Genomic DNA, 14,428 nt, shown 5'->3' on the forward strand with positions numbered 1-14,428 from the left:
TGTTTTTTTTCATAGCATGACTGGGAACAAAAAGTGTCACAGCAAAATGCTTACCTGGAGAGTTTAAGCTGTCAAATAGTAATTTAAAAACTATTGTTGTAGCCAGCTCTACGTTGTACAGCTTGACGTACCCTTCCATGTTAGCAGGGCTGCAGTCCCACGCATCCACACTGCCATATACCTCATAGGATGTGTGAGCAGCTACTGGGCCTGTCAGCAGTCACTTAGCTGATACAACACCGCTTACAATATCAAAGATGTGTATTTTGGTCTAGTGACGAATATGTGTGTAGCCATGTGTCAAATCCTCCAGCACGTTGAGTGCTGGAAACAAATGGCACTTTCGGAGCAGTGCATCTGGGTCACTGCCTGCTCTCGCTGTGCCTGCGAGGACCTCAGGGAAGAAAAGCAGAGCAGGGAGGAGCAGGCTGCAGGTTTGAGGAGCTGCGCTGGCAGGTCTAATCTAGGCCACTGGCTGTAATCTGGATACCCTCACCCTGGAAAGAAAAGTGGATTTTTGGTACTGTAAGGGTAAGTCTTTTGCACCCCTAAGTGATGAAGTCGCACTGATTTGTTTTCCCTGTACTTTCAGTACTCTCAGTTTTGCAGGTGTAATCAGGATTATAAAAGCACATTCAACCTTCCCCCCATGCCCAGTAAATCACCAAGAAATAGCACACAGAAAGCACTCACAGGCTCTGCTGTTTAGTGCTGTAACTAGTTTGGACTCACGAATTTAGGAAATGTCACATTTGATTGTGACCTCGAATCAAGTTCACTTTGCCTCGCTGAAACACAAGACACACCATTCATGCGGCACCCGGAGTTCAGCCTCCAGCTGCAGAATGTGGGTTACCAGAAGCAGGAGACATCTGAGAAGGAGCATTCAGAGCAGCACGTGTGCCACTTTCAGCCGCGAATGCATTCGATTACGAACTCTGCAAATATATGAATGGCACAGGCTGGCAGTACAATCCCTGAAAGTACGTATCCATAACAATCCTATGGGAAAAAAGAGATGTGTGTCTGAGAGCCTCAAAAAGGCAAGACTTTTTTTTTTTTCGTTTTGAGTATGCAAATTAGCTAATTAATTTTCCCTCCAAAAACCATTTGCACAATCTGCGAGCTGCTGCAAGGGCCAATTGTGAAGACTTTAACGGTAAACATCATCAGCAACAGCTAATGAATAGTCATATTTTAAAACTAAACTGCACATGCCAAAACTCTTAAAGTTCATTTCTCTTGCCTATACTCTTGCGTAATGTCAACAGAATCTGGGACTACAACAGCCCCACAGAGCCACTGGCATTGCAGCTGTACAGCCCTTGCAGAACTGCTACCTGCCACATCAACGTGCCCTTCTCGCCACGCATTGCAGTAGTGAACACTTGGATGACAACCAGTTTATTTGGTCTGCTTCCTCTCCCCATGTTACTTAAATGCCCATCCACTGCTAACTCCACTTCTAACCCACGTATGTAGACATACAGCTGTAGCAACTACTTTGAAGCACCTCATTCATAAAAGGTTATCAAGAAAGGGAATTGTATTTGACCTTGTCATACATGTGTATGGGGAGCAAAACCAGTACAGTCTCTGCAAGCAGAGAGAAGCATTTAAAAAAAGGACAGAAAGTAGGTGAGAGCATGCTTCCTCATAAACATATGTGTTTTATCAACTGCCTGACCTCGAAATCACTTCCCTCTTCCAGACGGACACCTCTGGGTCACATCTCTCAGCTCTGTTAAAATTTCAACAGCTCACTGGTTGCTCTTTTATGGAGAGGGGGAAGGGATGTGGACTGAGCATCAGATAGTCAATGCAGAAACATATTTAAACAGAAAATGTTCTCCCAAGGACAGGGCTTCCAGTAGCGGGACTATTTAAGAGGAAGAAAATAAAAAGCTGCAGTTCTGCAGAGTGACAGATGCATATCGTACAGTTGGGACTGTTTATGTCCACAGAGTTTCCACTGCACTAGCAGTAACAGAAGACTTTTTCCTCCTGGGCAAGCTCTTTCTCACTCTAGGATTCACAGTGGAGCAGTTACAAGCTTCCTAAAAGCCCTGCAAAGCTTTCAAGGCTGGCAGGAGCTACAGCTCCTAAGCCAGACTGACTTCAAGCATTAACAGAGAGCAGGGCAGTAGAAAACATTAGTCTAGTTGAAGGTTTAAACACTGGTGAGCATGAACTTCAGCAAGTTCTACCCTACTTGCCTTAAAAATGTGCAGTGGTCTTTTTTCTATCAGTGATGTAAAAAATTAAAGCTGTTAGCGGGTCTTTTTACGAACGCTGACTCCCTCACTCCATCAATGGAGCAGTGTCACCCTGCAAGTGTCAAGCTTACCTCTCATTTTGAGGGGAAAAGTGCTGGCATCGAAACAAGCATGTACAAAATGACAAGGGCATAGAAAGCATTTTGTAGGCTTGGAACAAAACCCTGTTTGTAGGATTCACTTAGTGAAAGAATTTATGTTAACAGAGCAAGCTATTTATAGCAACTCTCCATAGAAATGAACTGTCTCTTGATTCCTGTCCTTGTGAAATGTGGCTTTTTAACCAGATACACTCTCTTTACTCTAAAAGCATGGGTGAAGGGGGGCATGGGGAAAGGGAAGCTGCTCCCTTACATACACCCTGCCACCTCCAGTTATACTAGAGATAAAGTCTCCCTGTGCTGTCAGCATAAAAGGTCACTCATGGTTTGAGCACTGGCACAGTGACACCACTCTTCCCCAGCCCCCTTGGCTGGACAGCCCTTGTGAAAGAGATGCCAGTGCCCAGCCCATCGCTCCCACCTCTGAGCTGTGCCCATCCAGCCGACAGACACATAACTGAGATGGGCTGCTCTTCCCAGGCTTCTCAAGCCGCACACATTTAATTACAGACTCTTAGCCAGCATTAATCCGAGTATACCTGTGGAAGACTACAGTTCCTTGAAACAGCACATGAACAAACCAGGAGGTAAGGGATCCCAGTCTTTCCCCAGCCAGCCCTTCAGAAGATTGCAAATGAGACCATGTTCACATATCCTCACATTTCATACACTCTCTGAAATAAAAGTATTGCACTTTAATCCTGATCATACACCACCAGCCAGCTAAAACCCCTCAGTCCTGTACACACACCTCATTACTTTTGCAAAATCATCACACAGAATCTCACCTACTTATTACGAATGACCCAGATCCACGGTCTGCTTACTACCCAAGCTTAATTAATTATTTCCACAAGTTTGCTCAGACAAGAAGCTGAGCAAACTGCAGGCACATGATTTTTCTCAATAAATTAAAAAACCCCAACAAACAAAACAACAAAGTAGCAGATTTGCTGTTTCAAAGTACAAAAATGTAGACAAACAATTCAGAAACTAAAACATGCACATGCAAACCAACCAACCTAAAATATCTTTTGTTTAAATATTTCCACAAACAAGTTGCAATCAAGTCTTTACATCCATATCTGGGAAAGTTGTGCTGCTGGGCTTTTAAATGTTGAAACCAGAGCTACTTAGCTAATGAACTGTACCACACTGTCTGGAGATTACAGTTTAGACCTGACTAGGGGAGAAGCAAAAGCTTTATTTCAGACTAAAATAACCTCACTGTGCCTGGTTCGGACCCTAGATATCAACCCTGTCCCCTGCCTTTTCCAAAGTCTAGACAAAGCTAAGGCTCTCACTATACACCCTTGCCCCTAAATCTCATCCATTAACAGCTTTGCACAGAAATCCCTCATAGATAGTTCCCTTATACTTCATCTTTCTACTACCTCATACTGACAGTCTCAGTTGGTTTTGAAAAAAGGCATATCTTAGATCTAATAATTGTACCAATAAACCTAAATTAGACTAATGGGAGCCCTGAACTGAAAACAAAGCTCTAAAATCCATGGGGTATGTATATATCATGAGACTTTATTAAACTATAAATCTGTTGATTACAATCTAATTTTCTAAAGACAGAATTATCTTAAGCTAATTTACTGCCCAATATAATAGCATTTTATGTCTATTATGAAATTAGATTATATCAGGTTAAGTTTGTTTATAATTTGTTTATAATTTTAGATTAACAGAATTAGACACAGTAAAGTCTTCACATAGATGAAATAATGAAATGCAGTATATTTTCACAACAGTATCTGGTACTCTTCAAGTCATAAGCAAGCATCTTGCTTCACAGTACTTGAAATACTGCTTGAAATGAGGAATTTCTCCTTCCGTATTCCACAAAGGGTTAGCTTAAGACGACATATGACATCACTAGCTGTAAATGTGTAGATCCGATGTGCAAATTATGAGTGCTGATGAAGAAAAACCCTGAGCTTTTCCTACCCATTAGATGAAGAGGCTGTCTGCTGCAATTCTTCACTATCCTAGTTCAACTGATTTGCCTGCTGGTTACATTGCAGTGGGGACATTGGGGTTTAAAATCAATCACTTCAAACTGCTTTAAATTCTAAAACAGTGGTTGATGAGCTACACAGGAGAGTGAGTGTGAGCAAGAACTCTGGGGGTTGGCTATGTCACCCTGGAATCATAGAATGGTTTGGCCTGGGGGAGACCTTAAAAGCTCATCTTGTTCCAACCCCCCTGCCATGGGCAGGGGCACCTTCCACTAGACCAGGTTGCTCAAAGTCCCATCCGGTCTGGCCTTGAACACTGCCAGGGATGGAGCAAGACCTGTCTTGAACCACAGCCTGGAGGGAAAAATCAGAGAACACCCCTGCACTCAATGTAAGCAGAAAGGTACACACACTAAAATGTGAGCTAAAATGTAATTAATATTTTCTTGTGCCATCTGGCAATTCAAACTTGGAGTCCTTCACACTCAGACTCATTGACTCAGAGACTTTGCACCAACTTACTCACTGGTGACTGACCAAATCACAAAACTCTACGAAAAACATCAGTCAAGCTTCTACATGGCTGTGTGATAGCTGTATCCGTATCATCCCTAGCTCTTGGGCATGGCTACATTCAGATTCCTTCAGGAGAAAACGGATGATATTTGCTCTGCCTTAAGGTACAGTTTCTATGTATGGGCTGTCTGGGAGGGCTGGGAAGAGAAGAAGCAAAGGCAGTCTGCCACCAAAGCTACTTCTAAGCTCTTGCCCTAACCTGCTCAGCTCTTGCACCCTCAACCTGTTTCTTTACAGTGGCTGGAAATCAACTGCAAAATATGAAATTTTTTCTTCTGGCAACTGGTATTTTTAATTCCCTCTTTGTCCAGTGTCACAGGCATGGAAGGAAAGGGAAATCCCACCAACTTCAGTTATTTATTTAGATTTGCTGCAAATATTCAGAGATCTCAATAGCTCTGTTACCCAAAAGGTAAACAGCAGTAGTGACGCACTCCAAGAAAGCATCCCACAAGCCTACTCCAAACAACAAAAATAACTACTGCCAGCACCAACTGTCATGTGTTAAAACTCAGTGCTATTCTTGGAGCAGATGCAGGCTCAGGAATTTTTTTCCTTTTTTTTTTTTTTTTTTTTTTTTTTTTTTGTTTTTTTGTTTTTTTTTTTTTTTTTTTTAATTAAAGAACAGTAACCAGTCCAACAACTCGTGACATGCATGATGGTCTTGGCAGCTGCTGATTTTCTAAATTATAATTACTGGCAGTTTATCAGTCTTAACAGTTTGAGACAGGCAGTTTGACAGTGTCAACGGATGCTGCTTAACCAAAACGCTCTCTCGTGCACACTTTTTGCTTCCTTCTAGTTGGAGAATTTCAAGTGCTCTGCTCTGATCTGGCAAATCCTCACCCTGGCTCTCAGATCACTGCCAGTGGGGCTCCATTACATCTCCATAACATACACTGTTAAAAAAAAATATTCATTTTTACGATGTGTTAATTGTGTCCCCTCTGCCACATGACTGCAAATAGCTCTGGCAAACAACTGCACCTCAATGAATAAAAAGTTTGTTTGACCAAAGAGTAATTGGAGTTGCTTGGCACTGAAGACGAATACAGCAATGCTCCAGCTGACACATCTTGCACAGAGAGTCCTATCAGGTCTCCTATACTTAACTCATACATACAAAACACAGCAAATAACATTTCTTGAAGCTTTGGACTTAAAAAGCAAGATTTCTGGGCAAAGTGAAATATCAACCTCTTTAGACTCCGAATGACTGAATTTATCTACTAGCTCTTTACATTCAGTAAGCCACAATAAAGTGCTTTCAGAGATGAACTTTGACAAGTTCTATTTTTTTTTTTTCCCTATCAGATGCAGAATTTTCATTAAACACATCCATGGGCACAATATAAACTGTCATTATATGAATACTAGCAAGAAAAAAACAATAGCTTCCATACTTAAAAAAACAACAAACCCTCTTCTTTTACATTTCATTAAAAAGACGCAACTATACTTTAGACTTGGGTGTGCTGAGCAAGTTAAATCACAGGTACTAAATCCTAAATCTCTGGAACATCAGAGTGTTATACCCACTTTCAGCCAGACCTTCAGTGTTCCTGGTGCTTTTTTGCCTCTGCTAAGTCCACTTCATGCTGTTAAGTGTTCACATGATGCAAACAGTCATCAGCTATGTGTGTTTTTTGACTCTTACAGGTATTTACACCCTCTGTCTTCTAGAGTTTCTAACTCTAATCTTTTAGAGTGTTCAACTTACAATCTCTCTGTGCCAACAATTTCAAAGTTTCTGCCACAGAGGAGAAACATACTCTTTGTCACCACTTTGCAACCAGAACTCACCATTCTTGTTGCCAGGGATTTTATGGAGTAGGATCTTCAATGGGGCAAAGGCAGTTGCTTTACATCAAAAGGACCAAAATCACTAAGGACTCCTAGTATAGAAACATTGCTTTGTCTGATCATCCTTCCTGACAATATCGATGGGAAAATGCCCACTCATTTTGGTAGGAGCAGGCTCCCACAGACAGGGAAAAAACACAAAGCATGTACAGCTGCTTCTGACTGTCAGGAAAATGGAAGAGGTTCCTTCTCAGAGGGTAGCAGAATCCACCATAAAAGCTGCATTCAGAAAACCACATGTATTCTCTCCTAACATAAAATACAACACCTTGGTGAAAATATATTGCAGGCATTTGAAAAGGTAAAAGGGACAAATAAACCATTTAGCCTTTTGTTTGGAAATCTCAGACATGAAATGCAACCTTTCATTTCACCTTTAAGCTACCTTAGTAGCAAGGCAAAGCAAAATCTTGAAAAAGAAAGAAAATAAGCCCCAAACCCTGAACAAAAGCAAGTCTCAGCATATACTGGAAAAGTAAACCTGGGTGCTTCTCCAGATTACCAACTCAATTGCCTCTCTGCCAGACATGCTGCTCTGCAGCTCTGCAGCCAGAGAACACCCAGAGAGGGTCCATGCCCAGCTGGAGAATACCATTGCTCAGAGCTTAGCTGATACATGAGGGGACTGCAGGACCTGTGGTCCCATGCACATCCTCAAGGCAAACCCAAGGGCTCTTAGCAGGGACTGCAGAAGGTAGCCCAGCCTTCACCTTTTGTGCCCACCTGAAAGCTCTTCCTGTGGCCTTCAGTTTGCTGGAGGGTTTGACTGGACTTTCATTTATTGATTGATTTTTTTTTCATAGATACCGGTATTATTATGAAATTAAATGGTCCAAAGTGAGACCATTGTAGATACTGAAGGGAACGCAATTTCTAAAAAAAACCACATTTGAGAGGATATTTTTGGTCATCACTATTCTCTTCCAACACTTCAGTAGAAATATTAGTTACAAAAACCCAAGCAGTGGGGCAGGAACTAAAGAGGACACACATGCTGGAAGGCAGGTTGATAGCGCACCAGATGTTCATTTCTGTGTACCTCAGAAAAAATCTTACACAGTGGAGAAAAGAGTAGGGGGTTAAAACTTACCAGCGGCAGAAGAAAGGCCTTAATAGAAAGTGAAGGGAATGCAATTTCAGTGTAATTGAATGTTAGGTGGTGCTGCCCAGTTGCAGGAGGGAACTTGCAGGATGCTGAAGAAGGTGGATGTAGAGGGGAAGTACCTCCACATCCAGAAGAAGAAGAAATACCAGCTAATGCTCCTCCCCTGCACACTGACACAAACAGCTTTCCACTGGTAGTATCTGATCTACAGGTCGGTTAGCAGAGATCTGCACAACGGGTCCCTGGCAGGAACCACATCAGGGATGCAAGGCTGGCAGCAGGAGTAAGAAACATCAGATCAAAAAATGTATGTGGGTTCTGGAAATACCAAAGCCAGTGTCTTCTCTGGGAGATGTGGTGGGACTTTTTACAGAGTCCCTCCAGCACTGCACATCTCATAACTAAGACTCCAACAGCTGCACCTTAGGATATGTGTGCACGTGCCCTGAATGGTCACAAGGCAAAACCTCACCTGGCAAGAAATACCCTGTCTCTGGTCAGGCAATACAGGAAGGCAAAGGCCCCATAGCTTGGTATGAGTGCTCTGACAAGCAGTTTCTCAAAGATGAACTTACAGCATCCTCTGCTTCATGCCACCATTTTCTCCCAGGTATGTACTCATTCCAGTTATGAAGCTGCTGCTTGTTTCCTCAGAGGAGTAAGTGATTTCTGAGGAGGGAGAAGCTGGCACATCCCTTCTGGAGGTGTGAATGCTGATGCTGGCTATATCAGCTGCAAGTTCTCTCTGCAAACACTAGTGACCAGTGCTAGCAATGGCTTTCGCCTTACTGCTCTGCAGAGGCAGGTGACTGCACAACGCCTTCAGAGGAAGCTCATGCTGCTGAGGACACAAACTGACTTAACCTCCTCTTCCATCCTCAAGGCTTCTGGGCAACAAGTAGGGGGAACTTACCTCAGGGTAGTATAAAGCAGTCCAGTAATTTCATGGCTTCCCTCTAACTTGCGCACTCTTTCGTTCTCCTCTCTATGCTTTCACACAGAGAGACAGTTTGTAGCTTTCTCAGGTGTGGCAGACTGTGAAGATGAACACAGTGACTGCTGTTAAAAGATTTAGGGACAAATCCAAAAAAGGTATTTAGGAATTTGGCTTTTAAATCCTATTTGATGTAAGTTTAAATCCTTAAGCACTTCCTTGGCTTTAGCCTTACAACTTTAACAGGGAAGCCAACAGCATTTTGAGTACTCATGTGTTCTTTCAAGTTTACATGAAAGAGAATGTGGCAAAATAACTAGATCATGCTTCTCATTTAAATAGAAAATAAGAAAGTCTGTGGTATGCACAAGTGACTGAAAAAGAAGGATTTAAAACATTTGGTATTTGTATTTCTGAATATAATCTGCATTAGAGACACCCATCCAGACAGCTAAACACATCTGCAAGCAGTTATTAGATTTATGCATGCATGTAAAACACAGCAGCTTTCATTATTTGTAACCTGATTGACTTGGGTGACCATGCAGCTCTCAACTTGCAAAACACCTGCGGTGGTCTGCTTTTCCTTTGAGCTTACCTCCTTGCAGCTCTCTGTAGCTGTAATTAGTCATTTGTGCTTCAGAGAGGAAGCTTACTTGGTAACAGCCAGAACAGTGGGTGAATGTGCTATTTGTTGTTGTGGTCACTCTAAAGATTCCTCAATGCACCCCAAAATGACATCCTTTTGGGCATTCCCATGTTTGGCAAAGCATACAAAACTAGGTCGGGTAGTACTTGCATAGGTTTCTGCAACCAGTGAGGATGGCAACTCACTAAACAAGCCCCCCTGTTTTGAGGTGGGCAGTTTAGGTCCTAATGCTAACCTGAGCATGGTGCCAGGAACAGAGAAACAGCAGTTTTCAGTTACCTTTCACAGAGAAAGAAAAAAAAAAAGATGAAGTTTCCTTCCTTGCAAGTGTAGATACCTTGACAAACTTCTGTTTAGGAGAAAAAGGCAAAGGATTGGAACAATCCATTCCCCTCCAAGATGCTATGTGGTATCTGATACGCCCACTGCCGATTCCCCCAGCTGTTTGTAGGACAGCAGAGGAAGAAGGAGAGTAATTCAGAGCTCACCAAGGACACTAACAACTTCAGCAACACAATGCTCTCTTACATGTAATTTGGTAAGTTGAACCAGATATCTCAGGAAAGAAAAGAGCTTCCAGTTTCAAAAGCGTCATTGGAGTGCTGTTTCATGGGAGATTTCTCTTGCCACCCAGATCCCACTGAAAGCACAGAACATCATATTGTTCCTAATAGAAAATGGTGGCCCCAAAAGGAAAATACTCCGTTAAGTATCTAAAAAATCTATTAGTCTAGTGTTTGCCCAGCTCTCAAGACCAATATGGAAAAAGGCAAATCATTTGGGATTTCACATATATGCTTTTTCTCAGCTATATGAGATAAAAACTCATGGCTTCAGTGTGCCTATAAGGCTACATGGAGAACTAGAACAACAAAACCCCAAACCCAAAACTATTCACTGTATATATCCTGGGGAAACAGCACTTGCAAAATCAAAATTGCTGGTCTAGTGCTTCCTCGGAGCCTGAAATGGAAAAGTTACAAATATCTCTTACTCTTAATAAAATCCAACTTAAACTTGGTATGAAATGACTCAATCCCAAGCTAGCAAAGTACACCCAGCCTACGAAGCACTTTGAGGTCTATGCAGATAAGGAGTTCAATATTATATGAAACAGCTCTAAACCACCAAAAGAAGTAGACTTCTAAATTCATGTTTTGGTTTTATTTTTCTTTTTTTAAGTGCTTATTTATCCCACCCATACAACTTCGCATTTTGATGAGGCCAGATTTTTCCAGGCAGTTTTCTCAAATAGCCCCCAGAAGTACAGGTCACTTTGTGACGGCACCACCTTTGGGTGCCTCATAAACAGTCAGAGATTAAAATCATCAGCATCCTTATTTCTTATGGTGCCTGGTACAGGGACAGGTAGTTGGAGAAGAATAATGTCTTAAAAGCCCATCTGAACATCCTGCAAGACACACATTTGTACAGTCAATGTAAGAACCTATTTTACTCTGGGATTAGTCAGACATTGAAAGGGTCCCTACTAATGTCCACGTTGTCTTTCCTTGCAAAGAAAGAATGGGACAGATCTGTGCTGCTAAGGCACTACACAGCAAATGGGTGTCTTCCTTTGCACCTCAGCGGCAGATTCTTGAGCAGCACTGCAAAAGGCACCACTGCACAGAAGGAAAGCCAAAGATATGAAGCAACTACCTCTTTTTCCTCAAGGCCACACAATTCTCAAGATAGCTACTGTTATTACACCATCAGTTATAAGCTTCTATATGGGAAGTTAATAACAGCTAAATCCCTTCAAGCTTACCAGCAAGAACTATTTCACAGAAACAGATACTCTGTTTTACATTATCATTTATCCACTAGTTTCCTTTTACATTTTAAAAATTGGTATGCAGTATTAATTCCTATCTGCAGATTTGTCTTCACACAGCTTTGCTTATAAACAGTCGCCTCATTGTCTTCAGCAATCAAATATTTTTCTAGTTAGGAGTTACTGCTCTCAGCTCCACCATGTCTTAATCTGCAGTCACTCTAGAAGTAAGATCCAGATATATGATTAATTCAGATATTTGACCGTGTGCCATGAGATCAGAGCTTTCACTCCTACACTTCTTCACCTCTACCCCCCTCCAAGTCCACCATTACATGTAGTTACCATGGCTTGCTCAACAGCCAGTAGTAGAGCTATGTGTAGGATGGAAACTCTACAGAAATACCTTTGATGTTCTCCTCATTTTCCGCAGGAAGGGAATACAAGTGGTTTCTTTGGAACATTTGTTCATGGTTTGCACAGTGGACTGTGCAACACAAGTCAGCTTTAGGATTTTTTTGTAGAAAATAAGTCATCCACAACTGGAAAGTCACATGCTTACATCTGAAATATTGCTATACAGTTAAGCCAACAGATAGCCGAGAGGTGATTCTGCACAAGTGGTACTGTGTGGGAAGGAGGCAGTTTAGTGTTCTGTAGGGGTGAGAGAGTGACATCTCATAGACCAAAGTCTCCCACTTGAGCACAGAAGAGGTTCAGTGAACATTGCCACACAGGAAGCATCTTTAAGTACGAGTAGGTATTACCCACAGTATCACAGAGTCACATGTCACAACACATCAGATGGACTTCACAGGACTGAACATCCTGATGGCAACTTCAACTTAACAGTTAATATAGGCACACAAAAACTACCTTCACTACTACTACTACTAAACCATGTGATGACACAGTATTATTTTCAGTTAGGAGCAAAACCTTCATAATTGTAACAGCTCTGTGTTCAGCTTTTGCTAAGAAGTACCACAGGATACTAATCAACTACATGTTCATCAGAAGTTGGCTAGATTATTAATAGACTCATGTAACATAAGCTGCAGAATCATTTATTTTTAAGATGAAAAATACACAAGGAATCTTCTCATATATAGTTTTTAGTGCTTTTGTCCTGTTATGTGTTTGGGATTTTTTCCTTAAATTTATTCTGATTATGGGATACTGATCTCTTTGAGTCTTTATGCAATTTTTATTATATTGAAAAGCATTCAAATAAAAGGGCACTTATGATTGGGTGTTTTAAGGAAAGAACACATCAGGATGTGTAAGACTGTCAATATCAGAGCAAAGAATGGCGGCAAAGTTGGGCTACCTTTAGATTTGCTTATTTTTCCATTTCATTCCTCCAAAAGAGGCTAGGGAATAGTAGACTTGCAGAATCTTCTTTGGCTGATAATTCATGCAGGAATAAAAAAGGAACACTATGGGGGAAAAACAACCCCAACCAGCTGTACTTCTTTTGGATCATGGAAAGCACAAAACATGAGAAAAATGCTAATTCGTCATAAACATAAACAACATGACACTGCATTACAGTGAACTTCAGGGGAAGCAGAGTCAGAACTCACTTTTTAAAATCTAAGCCAATGTATTAGGTTAGCCCGGCAAGGTTTTAGTATTGGGGGACTTCTGTAAGAAGCTGCCAGAAGCTTCCTGTGTGTCCGATGGAGCCAATGCCAGCCTGCTCCAAGATGGACCCGTCACTGGCCAAGGCCAAGCCTATCAATGACAGTGATAGCGCCTCTGGGAAAATGTACTTAAGAAAGGTAAAAGTTACTGGTGCAGGAGCAATTGCAGCCAGAGAGAAGAATATGTGAGAGCAACAGCCACTGACCAATGTCAGTGCAGAAGAAGGGCAGGAGGTGCTCCAGGTGCTGGAGTAGAGATTCTCCTGCATCCCATGGTGCAGACCATGGTGAGGCAGCTATGCCCTGCAGCCCATGGAGGTCCATGATGGAGCAGATCTCCACCTGCAGCCCATGGAGGACCTGACACTGGAACAGGGAGATGCCTGAAGGAGGCTGTGACCCCATGGGAAGCCTGCGCTGAGGCAGGTTCCTGGCAGTACCTGTGGCCCTGTGGGGAGAGGAGCCCACACTGGAGCAGGTTTGCTGCAGGGCTTGTGACCCCATGGGGACCCACGCTGGAGCAGTCTGTTCCTGAAAGGCTGCACCCCATGGAAGGGCCCCATGCTGGAGCAGTTAATGAAAAACTGCAGCCCATGGGAAGGACTCACAGTGGAGCAGGTCATGGAAGACTGTTTGCCATGGGACAGACCCCATGCTGGAACAGGGGAAGAATGTGAGGAGTCCATGGCTGAGAAGGAAGGAGCAAAAGAGACGTGAAGAACTGACCACAACCACCATTCCCCATCCCCCTGCAGGGACGAAGGTAGAGAATACAGGAGTGAAATTAAGCTTTGGAAGAAGGGAGGTGTTTTTAAGATTTAGTTTTTATTTTTCATTATCCTACTCTGATTTGGTTGGTAATAAAATAATTTCCTCAGTTAAAGTCTTTTTTGCCCATGATAGTAACTGGAGAGTGATCTCTCCCTGTTGTTATATTGACCCATGAGTCTTTCATTATATTCTGACTCACCTGTCCAGCTGAGAAGGGGGGTGACAGAGTGGCTTTGGTGGCCACTTGGTGTCCAGCTCTAAGGTTAACCCACTAGAGCTCCTAATTCATCAATAATGTTAGATCTGTCAGAAAAGAGTACATAGTTGTGATTCTGCACGGTTTATCTATTTGAAAGAACTAGCTCTCTGAAGTATTGTTTTCATTGAAAAAGTTTTAATTGCAAAAACTTTCCTGACTTGGCAATCTGAAGTATTTGGATGATGTGTCAATAATTCAAATGCACGAATCGGGCCATTTCCTTTCTTATACCGGCTGTCCAATAGGTTTTGGGAAAGTGATACTTGTTTTTCCCCTAAACATTCAATAGTACAGAGCAGAAATGCAGGCTATTTTGTACAGGATAGAAGCATGAAAGTGAAACAGGAAGGGAAGAACAGAAAAGCAGACAGATCTGAAATTCAAGAACACTCTCCAAAGAAAGCTGGGTTTTACAGTATATAGGCTGAAGAAGTTATCTGCTTTTGTTTGCATCACTGCAGCGCATCAAGGCCTGACCTGAGATGATATCCATGTCAGTTTTGT

The 14,428-nt window shown here is 42.2% G+C and overlaps 1 protein-coding gene across 3 annotated transcripts in view; it reads right to left on the bottom strand.

Moving 5' to 3' along the window:
- The window catches only part of FYN (FYN proto-oncogene, Src family tyrosine kinase), a 143,106-nt gene that overhangs the window by 92,688 nt on the left and 35,990 nt on the right, over positions 1-14,428 (bottom strand). The gene's annotated exons all lie outside the window — the stretch shown is intronic.

This window comes from Pezoporus wallicus, unplaced genomic scaffold (assembly GCF_028554395.1).
Source record: "Pezoporus wallicus isolate ANWC-B61680 ecotype Strahan unplaced genomic scaffold, APGP_CSIRO_Pwel_v1 contig_7505, whole genome shotgun sequence".
Classification (NCBI taxonomy): domain Eukaryota; kingdom Metazoa; phylum Chordata; class Aves; order Psittaciformes; family Psittacidae; genus Pezoporus; species Pezoporus wallicus.